We start from the raw sequence: 27,089 nt of genomic DNA, 5'->3' as shown, positions 1-27,089 counted from the left end.
CTTAAAGAACTTCTCTTCATTGTTTAAAGAATTCTTCAGTAAAGACATTGCTCTCTGACTTCTGTTGAAGGAGTGATTGTTAAGATGAAGTTAGGGAAGTGAGAAGAAAGCATTATTGGTATTGTGAATGAACAAGTAGCTCAAAGAAACATTATTGTACTTCAATAATTTCCTTAATAATTTGTCACGTGGATAAACTAAGGCAATTTTAAGCAAACTTTCATGAAGCATAAAGACTACTTTGGAATTTTGAGGCATGACAAATGCAGTTCACCCTGCAGGACTTTGACTATACCCTCTAAAATAATAGTTATGTGGGTTTGAAATTTCCTTTTCTTTAACTATTACATGCTTCTTTTAAATGCAATTGGTTCAGAAATGATTAAAACAAAATCACCCCTCTAGAAATGCTTTTAAGTAAAGCTATGATTTAAGATTGGTTTTATATGGAAATATTTTTGCCCTTTCAGTCCTTCTATAGGAAATATGGATTCTTTTTTTTCTGGAATAGAAAAGTAGTTGTAGTCTGATAATGTTTTTGAGAAGTAACTTATTATAATAAATAATTATGAATCATATTCTCCGGCAATCGAGTGAAACCGATATAGAATTTTAAAATGTCTTTATTTGAGCAGAACACATTCTCAATAAGACATGGGTAAGCTGAATGAAAAGCTATATGTAATATGCACCCAGTTCCATAAAACAATTTTATTATAGGATCTCACACCCTTCAAAAACCGAGTAAAAGCTGTAACAATGTCAGAGAACCTAAATGATACCCTTAGCAGCACTATTATAATTTAATATTGGTTGAGGTGTGAGCAGTGAGCAAGACTTTCTATAAAACACAGCAGGAGAGCTGCTTTCTGTTCTTTAGACAACCATGTGTATCAAACTAGTAGTGAGGCTTTTGTTTCTTTATGAAAACAATTTTTTCCAGAAGTTGCCATTTGGGAATGGATAGAATAACTCATTTGAAAACTCAATTTGAGTCAATCGTCGCACTGTGCCGTATAGATCATAGTCAGTGAATAATTTTTGAACAATTAATAGACCACTTAAACTTAAATGTGTTTTAACCAGTTCACATAATGCATTTTCTAATATTTATTAAACACCACATGTAAAGCTACATGGAAAATAGAAAAAAAATAGGAAAGGAAAAGTGTGGTATTTGTGGCAATGATGAATGTCCAGTGGGACTCTACTACAGGCATGAAGTAAAAGTTATTAGACTGTTTTGGCTGCAGGTAACAGAAAACATGACTGACAGTGGTGTAAATATTTAATAGTTTTTTTTCCCTCTTATAAAGCACGAAGCCAAGAGATAGATGATTGCTCACAATGCTGTCAAAGATTTAGGATCCTTCTAGCTTTCCATTCTACCTCTCGTTTACCAGCACTTTCCTTTTCTGCTGGAGATTATTCTGTGGCTTTCATCTGGCTACCAGAACACCAGGAACATATCCTTGTAAGAAGAAGAGGGAAGGAGAGGTTTTGTCCATTTTTGTCCTTTCTATCAGGAAATATGGGGACAACATTCCAGGTTGCAAAGAAGAGTAAAACATGATTATTTGGCAAGGAGAAAGAATTTCTGATTAGTATTTTGGAATCATTGCCTCCCAGAGATGAACACATTATGCTCCATGAGTAAGAGTTCTGGCGGGCAATGCGGTCTTCCCCAGAGGCAGAGGAGAATGAACATGATGATGGCAAAGCTTGAAGGACTTTTTTGGTAGATGTAGGAGTTTAGGATTTATCAATGTAAGTCATCAACTAATAGATTGGGTACTTGTCATAAACCATAGTGTATTTTTACGGTTTTAGATATTATTCTGTTTATCAAATTTTTGTGGTATTCAGTTTGTTGTCCTAGAAATGAGGGTCCTAGTTATCTACCTGAAGCCAGATCTATCATGAAACAGCTACTATGGCTTGAGAATTCCATCAAGACTTGAGATCAGGAGATGAAAGTGTCCCGGCAACCTGATAGTGTCACATCCGTCTAACTCATGTCATTAAGAGAATTTGTGACCAGTACCTGCATACTTGGTGCCTCATGCATAAATGTATGAACAAAAATAAAAACATGCTTTTGGAAGGCGGTCTGATCCCTTAGATGTTAAATATGCCTGACTTGTGCTACCATGTTTTGCTGTGTTCATTTAATTAATTTTCTCCTAAAATATATCTAGCTTATCATTATAAAACCAACAATGTTTGGCCACATATGGCAGATGGTAGGAGGTCTAAAATATAATGATTTTTAATAAATGTAAAAGAAATTTCTTTTAAGGAAAGTACCACAAAGGAAATTTCTTTGAGAGTTTAACTAGCTGTCTTCCTACCTAAAAATACACATGTGTATGAGAATTTATCAGATTTGTGGTGAAGTTACTTGTATCCTTTTGGGTATCAGAGATTTTAATTGATTATGTAATATCTAAAGTTTTTATCTTTTGAAGTTTTTGGAGGCTTTAGGGTGTTCACAGAAAGAGTCAAGAGCCATGTTCAGAAAAGAGACAAAAAGCTTTATACCTTATTTTTATTATACAATGTTCCTTTCCCGTAGGAAAAAAACAAGTGTGATTCATTGAGACATGTTAACTAGGAAGTAGGGTCCTTACAGCCTTTCACATCTGGAAGAAAAATTGTATACCTATTGCTAACACAGATTTAAGCAACAGGAACCAAGGCTTGAGGCACAGATAAAAGTAGGTACAAGCAGCAGTGACATTATAATTAAAAACATTTGCTGATTTTTTTTAACCGATTTTAATGACTACTAAAAGGACTTTTATAGTTGGGGGCTAGCCAAGGCAGCACAGGTCCAGAGTGTGCATTTTTGAGGCAATCGTAAGAAACCATCTATAAGGATGACAGCTTGATGAATTCTGATGATCACCTCAAAATCTCTATACATAAAAATTTCCTGTATCGTGCCTTTAGTTCTTACGTTGTGACTCTTCCTTACTATTATATTTTTAATTTTTGTTTCTGTGGTCACTGCTTTAATTTTCAGTAGCTTATTTCAAATTTTAGATCCAGATGTGTTTTCCTTCTAAAGCTAAAACAGAAAATTCAATTTCACGGTAAACTGTCAGGTGTGATTCCTTCTTCCTTTCACTCTTCCTGGATCACTAACATCTTTTTTTTAAGGCAATTATTTTATTTTATTTTATTGGTACTAGGGGTTAAACCTAGGGTACTTAACCACGGAACCACATCCCCAACACTTTTAAAAATTTTATTTAGTAAGAGAGTCTCCCTGAGTTGCTTAGGGCCTTGCTAGGTGGCGGAGGCTGGCTTTGAACTTTTGGTCCTCTTGCCTCAGTCTCCTGAGCCACTAGGATTACAGGTGTGTTCCACCATGACCATCCCAGGCAAGCATTTTTAGAAACCATTTAAACACCTAGAATCCTGCAATATTTAACAAAAGAGAAAACCAAACCTGGGTGGATAGCTACCGAGTTAGATTTTCCCGCTGTTGACTCAATATACTTTCCAATTCTACTCTTTTAGGTACTATACAACAGAGTAAAACAATATGACCTAATTTTTTTGGCATTTACAGATTTAGAAGATACTCAGACGAATTCCAGAACATAATACAGGGCATTAAGAAAATTTTTTGTCTATGAAAGAACAATGTTTACCTGTGCTTGTTTTCTGGTTTCATGGATTTGATGCTATTTTCCACTCAAAGGCTGCCATCATATTTGTAATTTCACCACATGGGCTACTTTTGTTTTAAATAGCACTGGGTTCATTTTTTTAAGTTCTTTTTAATTACACATAACATTCAGATTCATTTTGACATAATTAAAAAGCATGGAATATAATTTGTTTTAATTTAGGCCCCAGTCAGTACTTCTTTCCCTCCCTTCCCCCCTCCCCTTTTCAGTTGCCTCTGCTCTACTGATCTTTCTGCTGTTATTATTTTCCTTTAAGTTAGTGCCTTGTAGTTACACATCACGATGAGATTCACTGTGGTATATTCATGTATGTACATAAGGAAGTTAGGTCAGATTCATTCCCCTGTTCTCCCCTTATCCTATTCCTCTTCCCCCTCCTTCAATCCCCTTCATCTAGTCCACTCATCTTCTATTTTGATGACCCCTCCCCACCCACACCATTTTTTTTCTTCCTTGTTTTGCACTAGCTTCCACATGTCAGATAAAATCCTACCTTTCACTTTCTGGGTCTAGTTTATTTCACTTAGCCAATTCCATCCATTTACCAGCAAATGCCAGAATTTAATTCTTTATGGAGTATGAGTGATAACTCCATTATGTAGACGTACTACATACCTAGGTATGTACACATACCTAGGTTGGTTTCATAGTGGATTCTACATGATGGGTGTTGACCCATTAGAATTATAAACATGACAAGGATTTTCAGATCACATTTGTATTCAACTAGGCCAAAGTGGAATACTTGGAATAGAGTCGGTGATAACCATGGGGGGAAGAAGGTGGCAAGAGGCTTTTTAGGAATGTGTTTGGGACTTTGGTCTCTGGAATTTTTGTATTGTTTACAGTAAAGGAGAAACATTTTGCTCTTAGGTGGAAGAGTCTTGGATGAGGATTTTGTAGTGCTAGAGGATGCTGATGAACCACCCACCTGGAATAATGAATGTGCAAACTAAACTCAGGGTAAAAATAACATTTTCTAAGCTGCTTGACCGGACATGTTCTAACATATTTTAAGCCTGCTTGCTTTCAAATATCTCTTAAATAGCAAATTTTATACAACAGAGGCTGATTATTTTGGGTGACTAATTATAGAAGTAATGTATGCTATTTCTATCATATGTCTAATTTAGCTGAACAGAAATGAAACCTTTTTTTGTGTGTGACAGGATTGGTATTTGGAGATTCTGCCAGTTGTCCAGGTAAAGGCATTCTTAGCTTCCAGGGCCCTTAGAATTCACCTGTTTTTGTAGGGATGGGTTTTAGATTTGATTTACAGGAAAACAGAGCAGATCTGGTTCACTCCAGATTATTATTTGCTAGCTGATGTGTTTGAGAAGCTTAGTGAGAAGGGGTGTGTGTGTAGGAATAATTTTAGCTGTCACAGGTAGCTTCTTGTTTTGTTAGGCGTGTTGAATCTCCTTATAGAAAACAGCCATGTCCTGTTTTTCAGGTTTCTTTAAAAAATCCTATTTTCAGTGCTTTCCATTCCTCACTAGCTATCATTTTCCTGTGTGTCAACATGCCTTCTCTCTCGAGCATGGCCAACAGGGCTGCCTCCCTCTAAAAGCAATCCAGCCCCCAAAGGGCAAATATTTTGGTCATCATTTATGTGGGTAATTACAGGTATTCCTTCTGTAATTTATTAAATTATAGGAAGTTTAATTTTCCTTAGTTGTGGGTTTTGATCACAACAGAAAGCTCTCTCACTAGCTCTAGTGACTTGCACTCAAATCTGTTGTAGTATATGAATATTTGACTTTGAATTGAAGCTTTATTTATTTTTTCCCATCACCATAATGTGAGTGGATGGTGGATGGAGTGGAAGAGTTTAAACTTGTCATAGGAATGAAGATCCATCTGGCAAGTTTTAGTCTGGCTGAAGTGTTTTGTTGTTGTTAAAACCGCCTTCTCACCACTGGGATTTAGAAACTGACTAGTAGTTTACTGCAGGTCTTAAAAAAAAATATTTGCGAATAAAGATTGGGCTCTTTTCCTGTCCTTTCCTCCAGTGTGCTAGCTTATAATAAAAATGTTTTAGGCAAACACAATTAAAATGTAAACAAAGTAAGTGGTACATTTTAGTTATACTTCACTCCAGAAATAAGTTTTTTTAATGATTACATGCATTTTTCTTTTGATTAATTCACACATTTTGCTATCAGAATGTCTTCTGCATAAAAGAGGTTAAACTGAAACATTACATGGTTCTAGGGAAGTCAATGTAAAATTGAATATGCTACTTTAGCACCGTAGTTTAAGTGCAGACTGTGCGTAGGTATGTGTTTAAGCTTCCCATGCGAGTAGTAATCAGTGTTTGCCAGTACTTTTTTAGGAGGTAGGGGGGAGCACATGAAAGAAAAAAAGGAAGAGAGATTTTAAATTCCATAAAGGGTTCACCTGGACTCTGGCATGACCAACTGGATTAACTCAATAAGATCACCTCCTATCATCTATCTTCCTGAGGGATAACTATCAGGGAAGTTTCTCGAAAGGCAACAGGGGTGCCAGGGACAGTGGAGTCCCTGTGACTGGCTCTTCTTGGAGTTCTGCCTCATACAGGCCCTTGTGGAACTGTGCTGTGGCTCTGATAACTATTCAAACCCACAGATTTCTTTTTGGTCTATGTGTAAATACATGTCATATAGACTGAATGCTCTTGCCACCTTCTTTCCCACATGGTTATCTCTGATTATATTTCAAGATTTCCACTTTTACCTAGTTGAATAAAATGTGATTGAAAATCCTTGTAATGTTTATATTTCTAATGGGGTCCACACCTATCATGTAGAAGTTTGTGTGTTGGGACCCTGATTTCCAATGTGAGGGTATTTGGAAATGGGTCCTTTGGGCAGGAATTAAGTCCTTGAGGGTGAAAGAGCTAGAATGGGATTCATTTCTTTATAGGAACAGACCAGAGTGTTTTTCTTTATTTCTTTGCTGTCCAATATATGCAGATACAAGATTATAAACCAGGAAGAGGACCCTTACCCAAAATCTGACCATGTAGGCACCCTGATCTTGGATTTTTGGTTGCCAGAACTGTGAGAATTAAATTTTTGGATGCTCAGGCCACCTAAATATTAGTTTTTAATATCAAAGTCCAAACTAACTAAAGCAATATAACTTTGTAACTGAATACACTCACGCAAATACCCTGGAATCAGGCATTTGGCTGAATCAAATGACTCTATCTGGCATATCACTGGTGCTCAGAACTTAAGTCCTGTTAGAAAAAAGTTGGGCAGCCTACTTACTTAGACATTTCCCTGGAGCAGGGGGACCTCCTAGAGAAAGCCTCAACCTTAAGACACTTTTCCTATTTCATTTAAAAATCATTAAAACCTATAGGATGTACTTCCAGTGCAAAGAAATGCTGTGATGAAGAAAATATGAGGAGGGTGTGACTAAGTTGAACCAGTGCATGGGAAACTGTATGAAGGGAAGGTTTGTTTTTGTTCTCCAATGAGCTTTACCCTAATATTGTAATAATCACTTTGCTTAATGGAAGTGGATATATGAGTGAATCCAAGGACTCGAAACTTTGGGAATAGAACCCAGTTTGACATAAATTATCTTTTCTTATAGTCTGAGCTGGAAGCCTAGCAAGTCACAGTAGATGTCTCAATATGAGTCCATCTCTGTTTTCCCTTGGCTCTAGTGGTAGCCACAGTGGTGAGTTAAGATGCAAGAGACCGCAGAGTGTGGGATCCATTCAAAGGGCACCTTGGGATTGCATCAGGCACAAACACCAAGAATCTGGCATCCAACACAACACAGCCACATGGAAAGAGTTTCTGGAACAACAATGATTATGGAGACCACCAACCTAAAGGGGAATGCGTAGTTTTGAATCTATTGGTACAATGAGAGTAATCAATGTTAATCCCTTGGACAGAATAAACATTGTGAGAAAAGTTAAATATACTGGGATGAAGAATTAAAAAATAGACTGGAAAACTTGGAGTTTTACTTTGCAATTTTACTATAGAGAGACATTTTTTTATATCTAAAACTGAGGAAGAAGCCACCATTTACAGATTCATATTCACTGATCATATATAAAACCTTATATTGGGGGAATTTCAGAATTGTGAGCTTGAATAACTTCATAATAGTGCATCCTACAATATGAGGAGATGTATTTTCTGAGGTTTTCAATAGCCAACAAATGGAAAAAAGTCAACTCAAAGAATCTAGTCAGAAAGGTATGAGTTCAGGGTACATAATGGATAAAATATAGGACTTGAGTCGGAGAGACCTGTGTTTCAATCTTGATTCTCTTTCTGGCTGTGTGATTTTGTTAAAGTTATTTAAACTTTGAGATTCAGAAAATTTAAACAATTTGAATAATTTAATTTTTTTCCTCTGTAAAACAGTGACGATCATATCTGCTTTGTATTGCCTGTGAGGATTAAATAAGATAATGCATATTAAAGAATCTAAGAAAGAACAGGAAACCAATGTAAGGCAGCTATTGTAATAGAAATGCTGACAAATTAATTCTTCAACTTCTCATATCAGGAGATTTTAAAATTATGCTATTAATGTGGCAGTGAGATGAGGCATCTGTTTTTTTTATGATGATTTTTAATGGCCCTTCCTGTTTTTTAAAAAAATGCCCAAGGAAAAAGAAGAACTGAAAACAGCCTCTTCCTGCAATACCATCTTTCTCCAAGGACCATTGCACAATTGTTGGCTGCAGTATTGCATTGGCCTAAAAAAACACTACTATGGACATGCAACTAGTTAAAGAAGTACTTTAAGTAAACAGATTCCTTTCAAAAACCCACATGGGTAATATCATGATAAAAATTTTTGTAATTTAAGTAACTTTTATTTTAATTTGTTTTTTGAAAATTATAAGTTTATACCTATAGTATTCCCATTAAACTAGGCTTCCAATTTAAAGCAGAAAAGATAATTGAAGTAACTATTGAGAATGAACCTTGAAGGACAAGGACATTTATGGTTCTGAGAAAAAAGATGGCCCTTGGCTTGGCATCTATGAGCTTGTTCCCATCATGGAGAGTGCTTCTGTATATCAGGGATGGTTTTTTTTTTTTTTTTTTTGCTTATTATTTGAAGGGACAGGAAATTTAGTATTTGAATTAGTGAATAGTGTATTCTTATGGAGCTCTAGTAGTATTTGTTTCAAAATGTCACTTAATACAATTTTAAAAATATTTAAGTGTAATCTATCTTCCTATTAGAAAACTTGTAAAACATGGATAAAAAGAACAAAATTTCACCAGAGATAACTATTCTATTTAAATTGCTTTTGTACCCATATTCACATATAAAGCGAAAAACACAATAATGTATTTGTAATTTACATTTTTTCAACCAAGAAATTTATTTTGACTTGCACATATAATTTTATTTTATTTTGAATACCCACACAAGTTTCCATTACATGAATAAACTGTAATTTAAAGAATCTTCTATTATAAACCTTTTAGCTTTGTATTGATTTTTGCCAATTATAAATAATATTTCTACAAACATTTTTGTAAAAGAAAATCTTTGCACACATCTATAATTGTGTTTTGAATGAAATTGTGGGTCAAATGTGATATGCAAAAATCTTAGAAGTGTTTGTTGCCAATTGCAAATTGCTATCCAAAAGGAAAGTTACAAAATGCCATTCCATCCTCTAGTAACTCAGTGCCTGTTTTTCCAGCTTCTCAACACTGCTATTATTTCCTTTAAGACTATTTACTTAATTGATAAAACACATACAGCTTTTATTTTTCCTAATTGTGTGATTGATCATGTTTTCCTATATTGTCTGTCACTTCCTGGTGAAGATGTTCCATGTGACTGTGCAAATGTTAAGGTTTAAGTATAGAAAATGAAGCTACTTCCTTGGATAAAAATCAAGGTAAGTCTTCCCTTTTCCCAGCTCCTCTTTGTACAGCATCTCACACATTCTTTAAGTGAGGTGTTCATATTTTTAAATTATAAGGAACCGAAAATTGATTTCACGTGGAAGTTCAAGTGGTAGATCAAATCCATGATTTATGCTGTTTAGAAAAGGGCTTGCTGAAATTCAAGATTCCATAAACATATATCACCTCACATTATTCTTGCACCTTTCATCTACAGATCAGGTGGTGCTAAAAAGAGTAAATATAAATATTATCATTCATCATTCAGAATCCTTGCATGATGAATGGAAAGGGCCTTTTAAGTCCTAGTGCAACAACCTAGTCAGTTCATAGAGAAGGAATTCAGACTTCATGAGGCAATTCAGTGAAATGAAAAGGTTTTCAAATTTAGACTTACATACCTGGGTTTGAATCTCGATTTTTTACCGCTCACAAATGTAAATAGAAGAATAAAGTACTTAATTATTTGGAGATTTATTTTTTTCATCTCTCAAGCATATTAATGCTGGCAGGTTCACTGGATGTTGTGAGGTCAGTTTCTCTTCTTTCCTTTAATGGCTTGCCCAGGGTCACTTGTGTTATTAATAGGATAGAGCTGACAAGAGCCTTAGCCTCTGAATGTTCATCATATGCTCTGTTAGCTCTATCTTGATTTCTTTTTTGTTAAGGAGTTTGAAGCATGCCATATTAAAGCACATCATTTTAGTTAAAAATGGACTTGGATGAAAAAAAGAGTGACAAATACTTATTTGGTCCACTCAATGTGCTATCAACCAGCCAAATATCACCAGGAACATACTGAGAGTTGAAGGAGTTTGAATTATTACTGGAATTAGTAAAAGGAGACTGCACACCACATATGTGGTGGTGTGTAGTGTTTTAGCAAGAGGGTGTCTGAAAGCATGGACATAGTTGATTCAGAAGGAAAATTTAAAGTGGTTTTGCTCTGGATTGGACGCTTTCAGGAACTTGGGATAGCTCTGGTTTAAACATCTCTAAGATGGCAGAAGTAAAGCAACGCAGAAGGCAAAGTTGGAAGAAAAGCAAGTTCCTCAAATCAGCCAGGGTGCTCAGATGTTTGGTATTTTTGTGGTGGCACAATAACCATGTCTCTTTGTTCAACAAGATGCTTAATTGGGTTTGTCATCCTCCTTTCTTCACCATGTTCACCAATATTGGTGATATGGAAACCTGTTTCTGTTGAACAGGAGATCTCCAAGGACTATTTGTGAAAGCTGGGTTAACACTTTGTGTTAGTCAACTTTCTGTCTTTGTGACAAAATACCTGAGAAAATCAACTTGAAGGAGGAAAGGTTTGTTTGGCTCATGGTTTCAGAGGCTCCAGTCTATGTTTTCTTGGCTCTGTTGCTTCGAGCCTGTGTGAGCACATGGTGGAAGAGCTGCTCACCTCATGGAGGCCAGGAAGCAAAACGAGAAAGGGGCCAAAATCCCCTCCAAGGGCATTCACCAATGTCCTAACTTGCTTCCATTTAGCCCAACTTCCCAAAGGTTTCTCCCCCTCCTGATAGGCACCCTGGGCTGGTGACCAAGCCTTTAGCACATGGGTTTTGGGGGGATATTTCAGATCAAAATTAAAACACTCTTCTAAACATCAGTGCCTGGGTATGAGTATCTGGCCAATGTCTGGATGCCAGGAGCTGCCTTTGCTTTTTTCTTTGCATTTCCTCTCTCTGGCCATCTCTCAGCCAGGAGTGACTCTGGAACAAAACTATGGCCAAAGAGATATAAACAGAAATTTTCTGGAGCTTCCTCATAAAACTTAGTTTCAGATATTGGCAATTCCCTTTATCGGCTTCATCCTCTGTCTTCTTGCTGGAAAGGGGATATAATTGTGGAAGCTGCAACAGACTTGTTGTAATTGTGAGAACAAGGTCAAGGAGATCTCAAACTCTTTGGCATCACTGATCTGCTGAATAAGCCATGCACTGCTAATTCTGGACTTCTCATTATAGGAGAAAAATGCTCCTTAATTTTTTAAAGCCACTCTAGTCAGGCTTTCTGTTCATTACCTTGTAGCTAAAAGCATTCGTAAAATGTTAGGTATTCATGTTCATTATTTGCTAAAGTGGGCACTCTTCTGACAGCTAAAAATTTCATGGCAGTTCAGGCCATCTTCTATTAGGGGAGAGAACTTGGAAATTTCCCTTCCCCCCTTTAAGAAATTAAGCTCATGTTAGGTGAATGAATTACTCTTCTTTCCGCTTCATAAATTTTGTCATTACTATTTCATTCAGATGCAATTGCTTCTTAGGATTCTGAAATCTACATTAAAACAAACAAACAAAAAAAGAAAACAAGTTTTAGAAACCTTCCAGATTAAGTTTAGCAGAAGTGTAGGGACATTTTGTGTGACTCAATCATTAGAAGAATAGATATATCTATACATAATTGCTGGATAATTTCGACTTCCTCATTGCAATGGTCTCTATCCCAATTGTGATTTGTTAAGCTTGACAATATATTGGTTGCTTCTAATGATTATTGACTCAGAGGTGAAGAGAGCTCCTGTTCTCCTAGGGGGATAATTCCCTGGTTACTCAGTACCACTGTGGTTAGAAGGTTAGACTCCATAGTACAGAATCAATGCCCACAGGGAGCTGATTATGTGTTGGTAGGTAAGGATGAGGACAATAGATAATTACTATTAATATTCAGCATGCAGGAGAACAAAGCCACAGGGAAAGCAGGAGTCCAATGCATGCCAGATGCTGAAGGAAGTTCCTGATGAAAGAGAAAAGGTTCAGAAAAATTTCATTTATTGACAGTGGGGATTTGTACATTAAAAATTATGTACCCGTGGTCAGAATAAATTTTACTGTATCAACCACTGATAATTATTGTATAAGCCTTTCTTTATAAAATTTTCTTCAGTCTACTAGGTGTAAAATAATTGTTCCAGAAATGCTTGAAATATATTAAAATTGGGCACCATTGGATGGTTTAACCTCCATAAAATGGACAGGAATCATATAAAATATTCTTTACAGCATATAGAGTGGCCCCTGTAATCAGCTACTTAGGAGGCTGAGGCAGGGGCAACCCAAGTTTGATGGCAGCCTCAGCATCTTAGCAAGATCCTGTCTCAAAATTTTAAAAAAGTGATGGGGGTGTAATTCACAGAAAGGAAGCCCTGGGTTCAATCTTAATACTGCCAAAAAACCAACTAATCCTATGAATAGTAAATTATTTAGAAGACCACAATTCATAAGTAAAAGATATATTATTGAGTAAAATATATTACTAAACACTATAGTTAACAAAAGATGTCCAGATTTAGGAATATTTAATTTATGGGAAAGATTCATGTCCACATAATTAAGTTGGCTATGAATCTTACATGGAACACTCTTGAATGCTAGCATATGAAACAAACCAGTGCTCTTTTTCAAGAAAAAGGAATTACAATAAAGTAGCTTTACAATGTAAATTTCATGTCTTAAACTTGAAATATTTATGAAAGGGCTGATTTTTCTCCAGTTGTTGTAGGCAAATTAAATAAACACATACACATGAAGTGATTCATATAAACTCTGTCCACTGGTAGGTTGTTACAGGTCTTTGTTGAAGTTATGGGTCTGCTATACCTTTACACATTCAGGAAATTGCAGAAATTTAGCTAATGAGGAACATGCAAAATCCTTGTTTGGTAGCAATATTCAATGTGATTATCACTTTCTCTGTTTTCCTCCTCATTTTGGTTTGCTCTTTGAAATAAACAGGAGATCTGTGCTGGAACGATATTGGAAACGAAGGTTAGAAACTTGTCCATTTTCCTTTGGGGGTTTTATGTTACTATCAGTTTTCCTGCAGAATTAAGTTCTATTGAAGTACACGTTTGATAAATTTTTTTCGAGAAAATAAATGAATGAAATAAAAACTCTCAACCTTTATCTAAGAGGAAGGGTACCAGAAACTTCTTTGTGAACCTGTTAAAATAATGAGGGCAAAGAAAGGTCAAGTTGTAATTCAATAAAATAAATACCAAATTGGAATTTTTTAAATATTTTTTAGTTGTGGTTGGACACAATACCTTTATTTTATTTATTTATTTATGTTATGTGGTGCTGGGGACAGAACCCAGGGCCTCGCATGTGCTAGGCATGCACTCTACTGCTGAGCCACAACCCCAGCCCCTCAAGTTGGATGTTTTAAACTTCATAATGAGAAATAGAAGAGGGAATCTAGAAGTTGCATGCCATACGGTGTCTGCCTGATCTAACTGCAGCCAGCCTATATAACATGCTCTCTTTGCAGTTTTGTCAGGAAAAAGAAAGAAAGAGAGAGAGGGGGGGGGGAAGAGGAGAGAGAGAGGGGAGGAGGGAAAGAAAGAAAGAAATCTCTTTAAGATTTCTAATATAATTAATTCATAAAAATTCTTCTGAGATTCCATAAGTATTCCATGGCTCTTTTTAGGATCACCCCAGCCCCATTATGAAACTTTCTGTCCTCTCTACTCCTTGTCTACCTGGAAAATCCTTACTTTTTCCTTAGGAGTTATCTCAAACATCAGTCCAGAGAAATAAGTTCACTATTTCTTCCCTCTTTAGCAGAGAGGAAGACTATATTTTGCACCTTCTTTTGGTTAGTTATGATCAGTGTAATTAATTTCTGGCCAAGGGAGTTATGTATGCCTTTCCAGACCTTGCCCATGAAATGCCTCCTACATAATCCTCTATGTTCTTTCTTTTCTTTCATATGCTGGTTGGATGCAGAGGGATTAACCAGTTTTCTGGGTGATTCTAACTGTGCAGCTAAGATTAAACCAAAAGTATAGGGTAGGGGTCAGTGGTGTGTGTGTGTGTGTGTGTGTGTGTGTGTTTCCTGCAGAGGGTAAGATAATAAATATTTCAGGTTTTGACTTTGAAAGTAATACAATCTCTGTTGGAGCTACTTAATTCTACCACATTGGGAGAGCAGCCATGGCAACATGTAAGCAAATGGCTGGGCTGGGTTCCAATAAGACTTTATTTAAGAAACAGACAGCAAGCTGGTATTTACCTTCAGGCCAAAGTCTGACGATCTCCTTTCTAGAACAGGTATTTTCCAACTTTTGTTCTCAGAACTCCTTTATCCTTTTAAAAAACTATTGAAGCTCACAAAAAGCTTTTATGTGTTTTATGTGTTATATTTAGCAAGAATTACAATAATAAAATTAAACTGAGAAATTTAAAAAATTAATGAGTCAAAAATAATAATACATCCATTATGCTAACATCAGTAACATTTTTTATTATAATTGCATTGCAAAAAATGAAAAGAATGGCATCATTTTATATTTTTTCAAAACCCTTTATTGTCTATCCGAATAGAAGACATCTAGAATCAAGACCCATACTCCTTTTGAAGGAACATATTTTTAGTCTTTTTAGATAACTGCAGATATTCTATGATACTACATCCCAACTTAACAAGTGATAGTTTCTTTCTTTCTTTCTTTGCTGGGGATTGAGTATAGGACCTTGCCCACACTAAGCATATGCTCTTCTACTGAGTACAGTTCCCAAGTGATAATTTCTTAAAATTTCATTGCAATGTGAAATCCAAAACCATATCAATGAACTTTCACATTCGATTACATTAAAATCTATTGACTTATTTTCATTTAAAATAAATCTTTTACTATGTATGATTTTGTAATGTCTTACATTGGTTACTTGGAAAATACTGTTTTACTGAGTTATACCATTGTGAATTTCATTATGTAAAATTTTTTAAAAATCACATTTGTTAATATTGCCATTGATCTCATGAAAAAAGTCTTTAAGTGTTCAGAAGCTGTCAAGCTCATGGTGGTGTATACAAGTTTTCCAAATTCTAATTTTTACTTGAAAGCTTAGATTTTTATCATTGGCAACAAATACTGTAAGGTTGTTTGCCTTCAAGTGACAGGCTCACTTCATTTATTTTCGAGAAAGCAACTGCCAAGTACCCAAGTCTGAATAACCATATTTTGTTTATCACTTGTTCTTTCAAGTAAAAATGGTGCTCTATGAAAAAGAGATGAATCAGTTTGCAACTCAAACAATCATACATTGCTTTTTCTCAAGGCAACCATTGTACTTGGGTATGCAACTCAAGTGCTGTATGTGTTCTTTGCTTTTGGTCCAACAGAATATTTAAAAGATCTATACTCAAGTGTTTAGATTGGTAAAGTAAATCCCTTACTTTTTCATCAGAGTCATCTTAACTTCAACTTGTTTTTAAAACTGAGAACATGGTGATGAAATGATCCAATAGACATTTTTAGTGATCAATATAATCCTACAATTTGGTGATATTACCTTGATTTGTTCTAAAAGACCAACAATTTCTCCTATCATTACATTTGCACCATGAGTTCAAATGCGCAAAAAAAAAAAAAAGTCCAGTAACCTCTTAGTGTTATTCTGAAAGTAACTTTGATCTCATGATTTCACTAAAGGGGTTTGGGATTTACTGGGTTTTGCAGATCACATTATGAGGACCATTAATTTAGAAGATGTATTCTATTTAATTTTTTAAATATTTATTTTTAGTTGTAGTTGGATGTAATACCTTTATTTATTTTTTATTATTTATATTTGGTGCTAAGGATCGAACCCAGGGCCTTGCACATACTAGGTGAATGCTCTACTGCTGAGCCACAACCCCAGCCCCTAGAAGATGTATTTAAAAGAATCAGAGTGTAAGTGTGTGACGGCTCTTGGTAAGGTGTTTCCAGGAAGAAATGATCTCAGAAAGAACTGACCATTTTCCAGGTTGAATAGAAAACAACAGAGAGTCCAAAGACTTTTAGAGAAATGGTTGGAAATTCAACTGGTTCCAGATCCCAAATGAAGACATAAAGGACCCAGTCAGAGTTTTTAGTTGAACAACATGACTTGGTTCTATGGTCAAGATCAGATAAAAGGAAGAAGAAAGGTGGAGAGGGGGAGAGAGGAAGAGAAATGCTAGAGAGTGTAACATGGAAGCAAATACAACATGAGCTGAACAAATTTTTGCAGAACTTCATTGTGAAAAAATTCAAAATATCAAATTGAACATCTTTGACTCCTTGATGTATAAAATTATTTACTAGCTTTAAAATGTTTGGATTTACTTATTTCAACTCTGGCCAAGGGGATTAAATAAACAATAAGAAACCCTAAAGAAAAGAGGGCTAAAGAAGAAAGGGACAAAGGAATTATTCAGAGAGAATTAGTTTAATCAAGTGACTTTCTCCTGAGGGTAGTGGACTTCCATAGTGATTTCAGAATTGAAGTGGACTAGTGAAGTTTGTCCTAGCAGTCCCTTTGTTGAATGAGAGTTTTAATTGTAGCTCTCCTGTCCCTGTTCCATCATTGTATATAGAGCAAGCCTGTAATGAAACTTTACCCTCTGTCCTCTCATCTGCCTATCAGGTGAAAGCCGGGGTCTGATGGGGAACTCCATGCACCTAAGAGATCAGGTGGCCATTAGATGAAAGAAACCTGGTTATCAGAGGAGAGTAGATTCTGTTCTACAGCCTGCAAGAGACTGTGACATGAGCAAGGAATAAATCTTTATGGTGCTATATCACTAATGTTTTTCTTGCAACATTTGTTATAAACATCCTTTGTTATAACACACAGACTAATCTGGATAATGCAGAAGCTAGTTTCTTGCTCTACACATGAGGAATGAACTAAGGTCGTGGAAGAAATAAACACTTATTTAGAAGTAGGATCAGTAAGCCATCATAGGCTGGTAGGATATGAGAGCAGAGTGAGAGAATGGGAGTCTGGATGTGTTCTAGTTTTCCATCTTGGGTCAGGGTAGGTGTAAATTGTGGATGGCACTTAGAACAGTCCAGTTAAGTTGTCTAATAGGAGTAATATGCAGGCTGAAAGCTTGGGTCAGAGGCCTGACAGGGAGGAATTATAGGACCATCAGTTTTTAGGTAATGGTTGAAGACATGGGGAAGGAGGAGTGGTAGGGGAAATTTTGTTGGAAAGACAATTTGCAAAGAGAAGAGAGGTCATTGACACCAGAGAGAGTAGTGCCTCAAAAAGACAGTGATAATGAACACCCAGGAAGGTAAATGACAGGATAGATCACAGAAACCAAAAAAAGACAATTGAAAGAAATATGAAATGGTAGAGTCAAATATTGCAAAGAGTTCAAATACAAGTAAATATTCAGTTTGATAATTGGGAGTATCGGTGTTCAAGAAGATAATTTCAATGGAACATTGACATAAAATTTAGATCATTGTGTGATATGTTTTTCGAATGACAGATGGAAAACCAGAAGCATTAGATCTTGACCATAGTCGACAGTTAATGTTGAAGTTTGGCTCTGAACTCTTGCCTATCCTATATCGCAACCCATACTCTACATGCTTTGAAGCCGAATCAGAAAAGCTCAGTTTACTAAGATGCAGATTCAGATAGAATTTTATTATAATAATCATACAGGTAAAATAGGTGTATTGAAATTAGTATCCATATTTACTAATGGGGAAGAAGGTAGAGGAGTGACCATTGTTCTATTTTCTGAAAGAGGATTCTCTTTCCCCTCTCTCACTTTTCACTCTCCCTTCTCTCTCTCTCTCTCTCTCTCTCTCTCTCTCTCTCTCTCTCTCTCTCTCTCTCTCTCTCTCTCTCTCTGTATTTGTCAGATGTCTGTCACTATAACAAATACCTGAGGTAATCAACTTATCAAGATGAAGGTTTTATTTTGCTCACTATGTTAGAGGTTTCAGTCTGATTGGCTAACTGCATTCTTCTAGACCTGTGATGAGGCAGCATATCATGGCAGAAGCATGTGGTCACTGACCTTGTGGCAGGAAAGCTAAAGAGCGAGCCAAAAGGAGGCCAGGGGTCCTATTGTCTCCTTCAAGGGTATACCTCCAACCTCCTGAAGACCTCCTGCTAGGCTCCCCCTCTTAAAGGGTCCAACACCTCCCACATCCTGGGGACTAACCCTTTAACACATGGGTCTTGGGAAAACATTTAAGATCAAAACTATAGCACCCACCCTCCTGTGTTTTTAAAGCTGATTGTACTGATAATATCATAAACCAGGAGTTAGATTTTATAATATGAATGGGTATATTAGTGTCATATTTTTAAAAGTAAGGTTATTTTAGTGTTAGAACACAGGATGTATCAAACTTCTAAAATAACTTCTTTCTCAAGCTATAATCTTTAAGTTGGCTGATAGAACTTTTTCTCTTATAAAACTTAATTGGCAAGATCAAAGGCAAGAAGAGTTTAACAGTCACCTTTATATATACCAGATGCCTTGTTAGCAATTCAGTATTTTAAGTATCATGCCAAAAAGCCCAAAACGGAGCCAAATGTTTTAAGAGATTCATCCTATGATTCTTTTTTTCTTAACAAACATAAAGGTTGATGTTACCTTAAATGCTGTCACAGAACATAATTTCAAAATGAGCTCTTTAGCAAATTAAATGACAGACATGTAGAAACCTGAAGAAACATTTACTCCTGTGAGTCAAGGTGTCTACAAATCTTGTGTAGGAAACAGCTTATTTTTTGGTTCATACAATGAAATGAAGAAAAGCAATGGGCATCATTTGAATCCATTATTCATTAAATTTTCATCATTTTGTATAAGGGAATATTTCTTGTTATGTATTGAATTTCTAATCTGGAAGTTTACTAAATTTTTTTCATTTAGATGTGTTATTTTTAGTAATAGAGGACCTCCCAACTTGGGACTCAGCACTTTCATTTTAGGGAATGTATAAGAATCCGTGCAGTCAGCATTATTAGACATAAATGTTGATACTGTCCTACTTAAACTGCAATTTTTGATGGCACAGTTCAGTGTTATTTGTGCCCTTTACATTTCTATAGCAACTATTTCTGTAGAAGTTACATATTTTGGTTGATTTTCTAGTCAAACAGGAAGGAGGTGTTGTATTGAGAAATGACTTGTATTCAAAACAACTTTTCCAAAGCCCTATCCTACACACATGTACAGAAACCCGTTTGCATGTTCAATTTTATAGACATTACTTACATTATCTTATAACATGGTAGCAAATCATTCATAATCTTCTATTAAAAATTGAAACAATTTAAGAAGGAAAAAAATGCCTAGCACCAGCCTAAGAAATCCATGTTACAAAAGTTGCACATGTGGATTTTTTGTATAAAATACATAGAAAAAATGTAGTTATCATATACCAATTATGTTACATAAGACCTAGAGTAATAGGGCATGTTTCTTATTTTAAGAGATACTGTTTTATAACGCACACTGTCGCATAAGAGAAAGTTAAAGAAAATAGAATTATTGTTTAAACGGAGCTCCTTTTGTTTCTAAACCAAGTTTATTTCTTTAGCAATTTGAAAACATTTTGATTTTTCTCATCAAGACTTAAATTTATCCTAATAATCATTTCAGAAGATCCTAAAACTGAGATGAAATTGAGTATCTGAGAGGTATAGATTTCTAGTGAATCTTTTTTATAACCTCTTTTATGATAGAAGGGCATGTTACAACTTCTGAATCTCTTCTCAAATGTCAGGTGTGTCTAACACATCTTATAAAGACAATAACAAGGAAATTCACAGTTGATTTTAAGTCTTGCAGTTTTGAAATTTTTTAACAATAAACATGTTACTTTTTCATGTTCAGGTAAAACATTTCATTTTTGAAATTACAATTGTTGCTAGGTTTTTTATGTAGTTTTTTTTTTTAATTGTAGATGGACATGACACCTTTATTTTATTTATCTTTATGTGATGCCGGGGATCAAACCCAGTGCCTTATACATGCTAGGCAAACACGCTACCGCTGAGCCACAACCCTGGCCCCAGTTGCTGTTTTTGATGACTGTAAACTCGGTAAAGTCAAATGAAACAAATATTTGGTATGTTCATAATACTGATTTCATTCATTAAACAAGTATGAACTATTTATTATGTGACAAGGTAGTATACCGGTGTCACTAGATGCATAACAAAGAGCTAGCCCTTCAATACTTTCTGAAGCTTTCAGGACTAATTTTTTTATAGCTCTGAAGAAAGACATTTGGCATATATGCTGAGCAAAGAGGAAAAAAATCAAACAAAGCAAAAACTGGATGCCAACGAATTACAAAAAACCCACTATTTAACTGGGTACAGACCAAAGGTTGTTAGGGCTACTGGCCACAGCTCTCTGAAAAGGACCCAGAAAGTCAAGCTGACCTCTTCATAGTGACAAGTCGAATACCAAGGTTCAGTGGTTCTTGATGCAAATTCAAATATTTGGATGTCTGTCCAATATTTTAGTTACAGCTTGTTCTATTAATGTTGTTTAGAAATGAGTGAAATGTGACATGCAATAGAACATTCGAGGTTCTATTTTTATCATCTTTAATGAACGAAAATAGTCCGAATTTTGAGCACATTCCCTTAAGTTCATACAAGGTTAGAGTGGCACGATACTCATTATCCATGAATCATGGTTGATAACAAGAAGTCGGTACTGTGAATTCAGAACCGAAGAGACAGAAAAACAAGATCAGTACAGGCTGTGACACACTTCGTGAAAGGAAGAAACGGGTGATACAAATGACAGTCACAGGCTGGATCGGGAGTGGCAGGGGAGGCCAAGGAAGGTCTCTCTAAGGAGTAAAATCTGAAGGACAAGAAGTCTTGGAAAGAACCAGGCAAGCGGCTACTAAATGAGTACCATAGAAAGTGTGCAGCTCTGTGGTGAAAAGAACTTGTTGATTAGAAAAAGCAAAGAGTAGCTTAAGCTCTCCTAGGGACGACCTTTCTGACTTACATTTTTGCATGTCTAGCAGACAGTGCCCTGCCACCCAGCCAGAGAGCCGCACTCCAGCAGCAGTGACTGATGTCCCCCAACCCCTCTCAACACTAGGTTTATTTTCTACTTACTCTACGTGTCCATTGCTGTGGTCTAGGTGCTCTGCTCCGTCCGCCTCACTCTGGAACCCAGACTGACAGCAGTTTTTGGTGGCAGAAAAAAAAAAAAAAAAAGGCAAATTGCACACAGGTTCTTGAAACTTCCCCACACGTCACTTCCACTTGCATTCCATTGGCCAAAGCAGTGATTTGTCTCAAGTCAGCAAGGAAGTAGACTCCTCCAGTGTGCCTGGCAGGAGGGTAGAACTGAAAATATTGACCAGCAGAAGTAATATCTCCTACAGAGGGTCCGTCATTAGGCAGCCTGCAATTGTATGCATGAGGGGTGTGTGTGTGTGTGTGTGTGTGTGTGTGTGTGTGTGTGTGTGTGTGTGTGTATGCAGTTATGTGCCTATCTCCAGAGACAGTACATTGTCTTAATCAGGGTCTCGAGGGATCTGTGACACAACAACGATTAAAAACCACTGGACCAGTAGAAAACTGTCATGTAAACAGATAATTACTATACAAGGCAATTTGCAGCCTGAGCAAGAGGCTAAAATAATTAAAGAATTGTTTCTGTGGGCGTGTGGATGGTGAGGAGATAAAAGTTGAGCAAAGGTGCAGACCAGAGGGTAGAAGCCAGAGTGCAGAGAGCAGGGATAAATGACACCAAAGTGTGAGGGAAACTGATGGAATGACATCCCTGCAGCTGTCTGAAGAGATGGGGGAATGGATATTCTACACAAGCATTAGCTTTGGGGATTAGAAAAGAGCGCTCTTTGATTTAGGAGAAAGGGAGGGAGAGGGGAGGTATCCTTGTGGGTCAGTCAGTTGGTTGAGGGAAGGAGAGGAACTCTGTGATATATGAGCAAGGTCACCTATGAGAATGAGGGGACCACAGAGTTTGAAACATCTGTAAGGCAAGTCTGAAATGGCGCTGACTGGGGACAAATAAAAGGACTGCCAGTAGCACTGAGGGCCTTCCAGCTGATGTTGGAGAACAGATTTGTCAGAGTGCCAGTAAATGGGGTTATGTGTTTCTTTTTCCTCTCTCCACACCCAGCTGCCTGGAATTATGAACTGAGAAAGTTAACAGTTGGACTGCTCCAATGCTGGGGATTGGCAGGGCAGGTGCAACACGTTTTACTGATAATCTGAAATTCAAGAGTTCCAGAACAAAGAAAAGTAACTAATTTCACTTGTATTTAAAAAATAAAATAAGTTAGAGTGTTGCTTAGGGTAAAAGAAAAAATAATGGTGAGAAGTACTATGGAAATATAACCCCTAGTTTGTGTTTTTTTGGTGTGTGTATGTGAGTTGCAGTTTTTATTTCCTTTACAACTTGTCTTAATTTTGAGGTTATAACTGATACAACCAATAGAAATAGGGTGAAGGATGAGATGCATGCATATTTCTGATTGCTTAAGTGACATTAATCATGATTGTCTCACGTGAGATTTTTTTTCCTAGTTCTCAATTTTATCGAGATTCGTTTGATAGCAAAAATTGTCAACAATATATAAACACAACTTGAAATTTGATACATATATTCTGAAATAAATGTAACTATCCATATCATAGGATGGCATTTAAGGGTAAACATTCAGATTTTATATGTTCCTAATACTGCCTTATTCTACTAGTAAAATCCAGCAGAAGAAAGGTAAAAGGAAAAAAAAATTAAATTCTAAAAATATAATTACATACTCCGAGACAGAATTGCTTAGCTAAGCATCTTGCTATTAATTAGTATGTTGTAAATTTTGCTGCCTTGGCTGATACTAAGACGTGGTATTTAGAGGAACCATTAAAAGAAGACAAAAGAGAAACATCTGGAGTAGCTCAGCTCCAATGCAGACCGCAGGCTGAAATAGCATTGTATTGCATTTCTCTGTTCCCAATTGCTTGCCAAATCTCTGAATTCCCCCCATTTCGGTGAAATTACATCATAAGCATTTGATAAAAATGGTGTTGCTCTTCACAAAGGCTGCATATGCATACTGAAGGCAAACACAGCCCTGATAGTAATTCTGGTTTACTGAACAATGTTCCTTGAAATCTGTCATTTTATTTTCTCTTTCTTCAGAATGGGGGTTTTTAATCTCAAGTCACTATTGATGACTGACAGGTGAGGAGAACAAGCCATGCCTGATCATTTAGAATTAACCTTGGAAGCCGAAGTTAAATGTAACTTTTCACATCCTTCCTTAACAGAGAATTTAGCAGGAGGCAAGCAAGTTTGAGTTCTAAAAGGAGACTGCGCTGCAAATGGCTTTTCCCCAAAGGACCCTCTCTCTCAATTTCAGTTGTTGATAACTAACAGGTTTTATCTCCAGGAACTAAGATAATTTTTCCTCGCTTCTGGTCTGCCAACTTGTAGACTGTCTTCAGCTGAGGCAGGGCTGCCAGATTGAATAACTGGAGAATCTTCTCAACTCTATTTATTTTAGAGTATGATAATTTGAAGGAAAATTAAAATTGTCAGTTTTTCATTACACCCTAAAGCAATCAGTGCTGGTTATCTTATCAGACCTAAAAAAAAAAAAAAACATAGTTCTACAGAAAATTGTGTAAACAGGCGGAGAAGCCAAGAAAAAAGGGGAGAAATGTCTTGCCAAGGGTCACATAGTATGTTCAGGGTAGGGCCACCTGAGCATCTTGGCTGATCTGATCCCAGGTCTTCCTGCTTTAGCCCCAGGACAAGGCGTGCAATGTGGGTGGTGAGATGGGAAGTGAGTAGAGATCTGGTTATATAAGAGGCAAGGACAATAGATTTGAAATGTTCACACGCCAACCTGCAAAGAGCTATACCAGAGGTACAGAAACTCTGAGGGCCAGGATTCTGCTCAGTTCATCTCTGTGCACATGGCCTTAATCCCAGTGCCTGGCATTCGCTAGAAACCTAATCCATGTTAAATAAATTCAGATTCTTTAATAACATGGCCAGGTAATCTCATTTCTCTGCTCCAAATGCTGTAATAGCTTCTCATTTCACTTGGAGTAAAAGTCAACCCCCTGGCAGATCTAGGTTTTGCTACCTCTGTGGTGGGATTTCCTTCTTTCTGGTCCCATTCTCAGTAGTCCCACAAACCCTACAGTGGCTTCTTGCTTATTCATAGGAGGAGCTTCCTGTGCGTCCATTGTTCTGTAGGTATGGACTCTCTACATAGCTAATAAGGCCATCTCCACTTCTTGCTGCAGGACTTCACTCAAATGTGACTTTCATTAAGCCATATTCTCCTCTGCCTTTTCAAAAATTACATCTTTCTGCCCTCAGACCACCCATACTCTTCACGTCTCTTAGCCGAATCTATTTCATTTGTAAGACTTATCACCTTCTAACTCTTAGTATATAATTTATTATGTCGATGATGTTTTGTTATCTCTCGCCCTTGCTAGGATGTGAGCCCACAAGGATGAGGATTTTTGTCACTTTCATTCATTGAATATTCGTAGTGTTTCAGCCAGTGTCTGACACACAGAGAGTACTTGGTAAATAATCTGAGTGAATAAATGAATAAAGCTGGATTAGCGAAGCAAGTGAATAGATGAATCTGAAAGTAAAAGGGATGTACCTTTAAAGCCAGGGGCAAAGGTGAATGAACCTTCAGTTGTTGTAAATTCATGAAGACATTCATTTTCAATTCAAAAGCCCTTGTGTTTTTATGAGGAACTTGGTCAACTTCCAGAGTCAAAGCTACAGACTTCCAACCTATGAAGTGTCAAGCTTTCTTGTTAACAGGGTATAGTTAATCCCTCGTGACTTCAGACAAAGGGCATGTGTGTGTGTGTGGATTGTTCTTTCTCAGAGTGGGCCATGAGCTGCCTTGAGTTATGAGTGCTTGTTGGATATTCTGGTGCTGGAGCCTTACCCAGTTTTCTGAATGATTGCTAGGGATTAGATCCACATGTATGCTAAAATTTGAGAATTACTAGCACACTGGAAATCTACAGAAAATGATGGGACTATAGTAGAACAGGATTTCCCCTGCTGTCATGATAAGTGTCCCACAGGAAGTCAATAAGAAGGCAGTTCCAAAAAGTGTTATTTGAATTAGTTAAGGCAACAGTGAGTTAAATGATTTTTTTTTATAATAGTAATTCTCAGAACCTTTAAAAAGCTGACATTGTGAGTTCCCAACAGTAGGATGTAGTATGTGGTTTTCCAAATTTATTCCATCAAGGGCATCATCTCTTTTTAGGCACCTCTTATTAACTTGGTGGGGGACAGAAGTGCTTTTTTTTTTTCTTTAAAGGGAAGGTCTATAATACTTTTTAAAAATTACTGATATTAACACTTTCTAATTTACTATAATTGTGTTTTCTCTCTTGTGAACTCCCCTTAGTTTATAATTGGGGCTTTTTACACTCCTGAGCAAAAATGGTCTAAAATAGTATTCCTATTTCATGATTCCCAGGACTCGTCCCTGCAATTGTGAAATGAGGAAGATCTTTTATATTTTTTGTGTGGGTGGGAAAGAGAATAGGATGATTGCCAGTCCAGAAGTGCTACACAAAGAAGCCTAGGTATAGTACACCTGAATAAAGCTGCTTGCTAAAATAAAATCTGGTAGATTTATGAGTGAGGATTCTGTCCGTTGTGTGAGTGTTTTGTTGGTGGAACATACATGCAAATATCTCACTGGGTAGAAGCATGCATGGGACCTGGTTCTCCTTTATTGATCACCTCTGATCTATTCTGAATGTTGCTTTCCATTCCTGTGGCACGGCCCCTGGAAGTAAGACAGGTATGTGCCTGGAATAAACAGGCTTCTCCCCATTTGAAAGCTGTGCGAGGTCTCCAGCACATTACATCCTTCCGTGTAATGGAAGTATCCACACACGGGCAATCGCTGTCTACAGACGTAATGAACCAAGTGGGAGGTAATGAGAAGTGACTGTCACGCCATCTCTAGGGCCCCGTTTCTCCCACCACACAATTACACTGTGACCCCAGAGAAACTGAGAAGACTGTAAAATTTTCCCCTTTTCTAATGGTCTTACAATCAGCCCTTGCTTACCAGGGGGAGCGAAAATGCGACATTATTCATTTGGCAGTCCAGTGGCTGTCCAAGGAAATATAGGATTATAATATAGGAGGCAGTTCTCTACACAACCACACACTGCGTCCTCGGTGCAGACTTGGACTCTGGCCCAAAAGATGCCGGCAGACTCTCGCGATCCTTCCCCTCTTTGCCCTGATGTGTTTTTGGAGTGAGAACTGTTACTCTCCTAAGAGGAGAGTCTAGGGAGGAGGCTGGAGTGCAGAGGCACATTTCTGTTAGAGGAATACCCGTTTTTAAAAAGAAAAGCTTTTAAAATAATGATGATAAATGTGGTGATAGCAGCTCCTGGATGCTATGTCGCCCCCATCTTATTTCAGAGTTCATTTTAAGGGAGAGCATCCATTAAGGCGACCATTTCCATTGACTTATTCTTGGGAGAGGGAGATGGCAGGGTTGAAGAAAAGCTGGAGAGGGTTGCCCGCCTGCTGGGTCAACTTTTAGAGAGCACATACGGAAAGTGCAAAAAAGGTGAAGGCTTTTAACATTCCTTTCATTGTCTTTCATTTTGCTTGATAGCTGAGGCTTGCCCATGCTCTGGGGGAAGTCTGCCAAGCTTGCTGAATGGTGAATGGGAACAAGCTGGGC

The 27,089-nt window shown here is 36.9% G+C and overlaps 1 long non-coding RNA gene across 1 annotated transcript; it reads right to left on the bottom strand.

Annotated features, from left to right (window-relative positions):
• Positions 1-9,257: 9,257 nt before the first annotated feature.
• On the bottom strand, positions 9,258-21,666 carry LOC113193870 (uncharacterized). Its single transcript, XR_003302198.2, has 2 exons — positions 21,469-21,666; positions 9,258-11,872 (listed from the first exon to the last, which is right to left on the bottom strand). It is a non-coding gene; the product is annotated as an uncharacterized LOC113193870 (long non-coding RNA).
• Positions 21,667-27,089: the final 5,423 nt, after the last annotated feature.

The sequence above is a fragment of the Urocitellus parryii genome, chromosome 10 (genome assembly GCF_045843805.1).
Source record: "Urocitellus parryii isolate mUroPar1 chromosome 10, mUroPar1.hap1, whole genome shotgun sequence".
Taxonomy (NCBI): domain Eukaryota; kingdom Metazoa; phylum Chordata; class Mammalia; order Rodentia; family Sciuridae; genus Urocitellus; species Urocitellus parryii.
The sequence above is the reverse complement of the archived record's forward strand: the minus strand, read 5'-3'. Positions and strand labels throughout refer to the sequence as shown.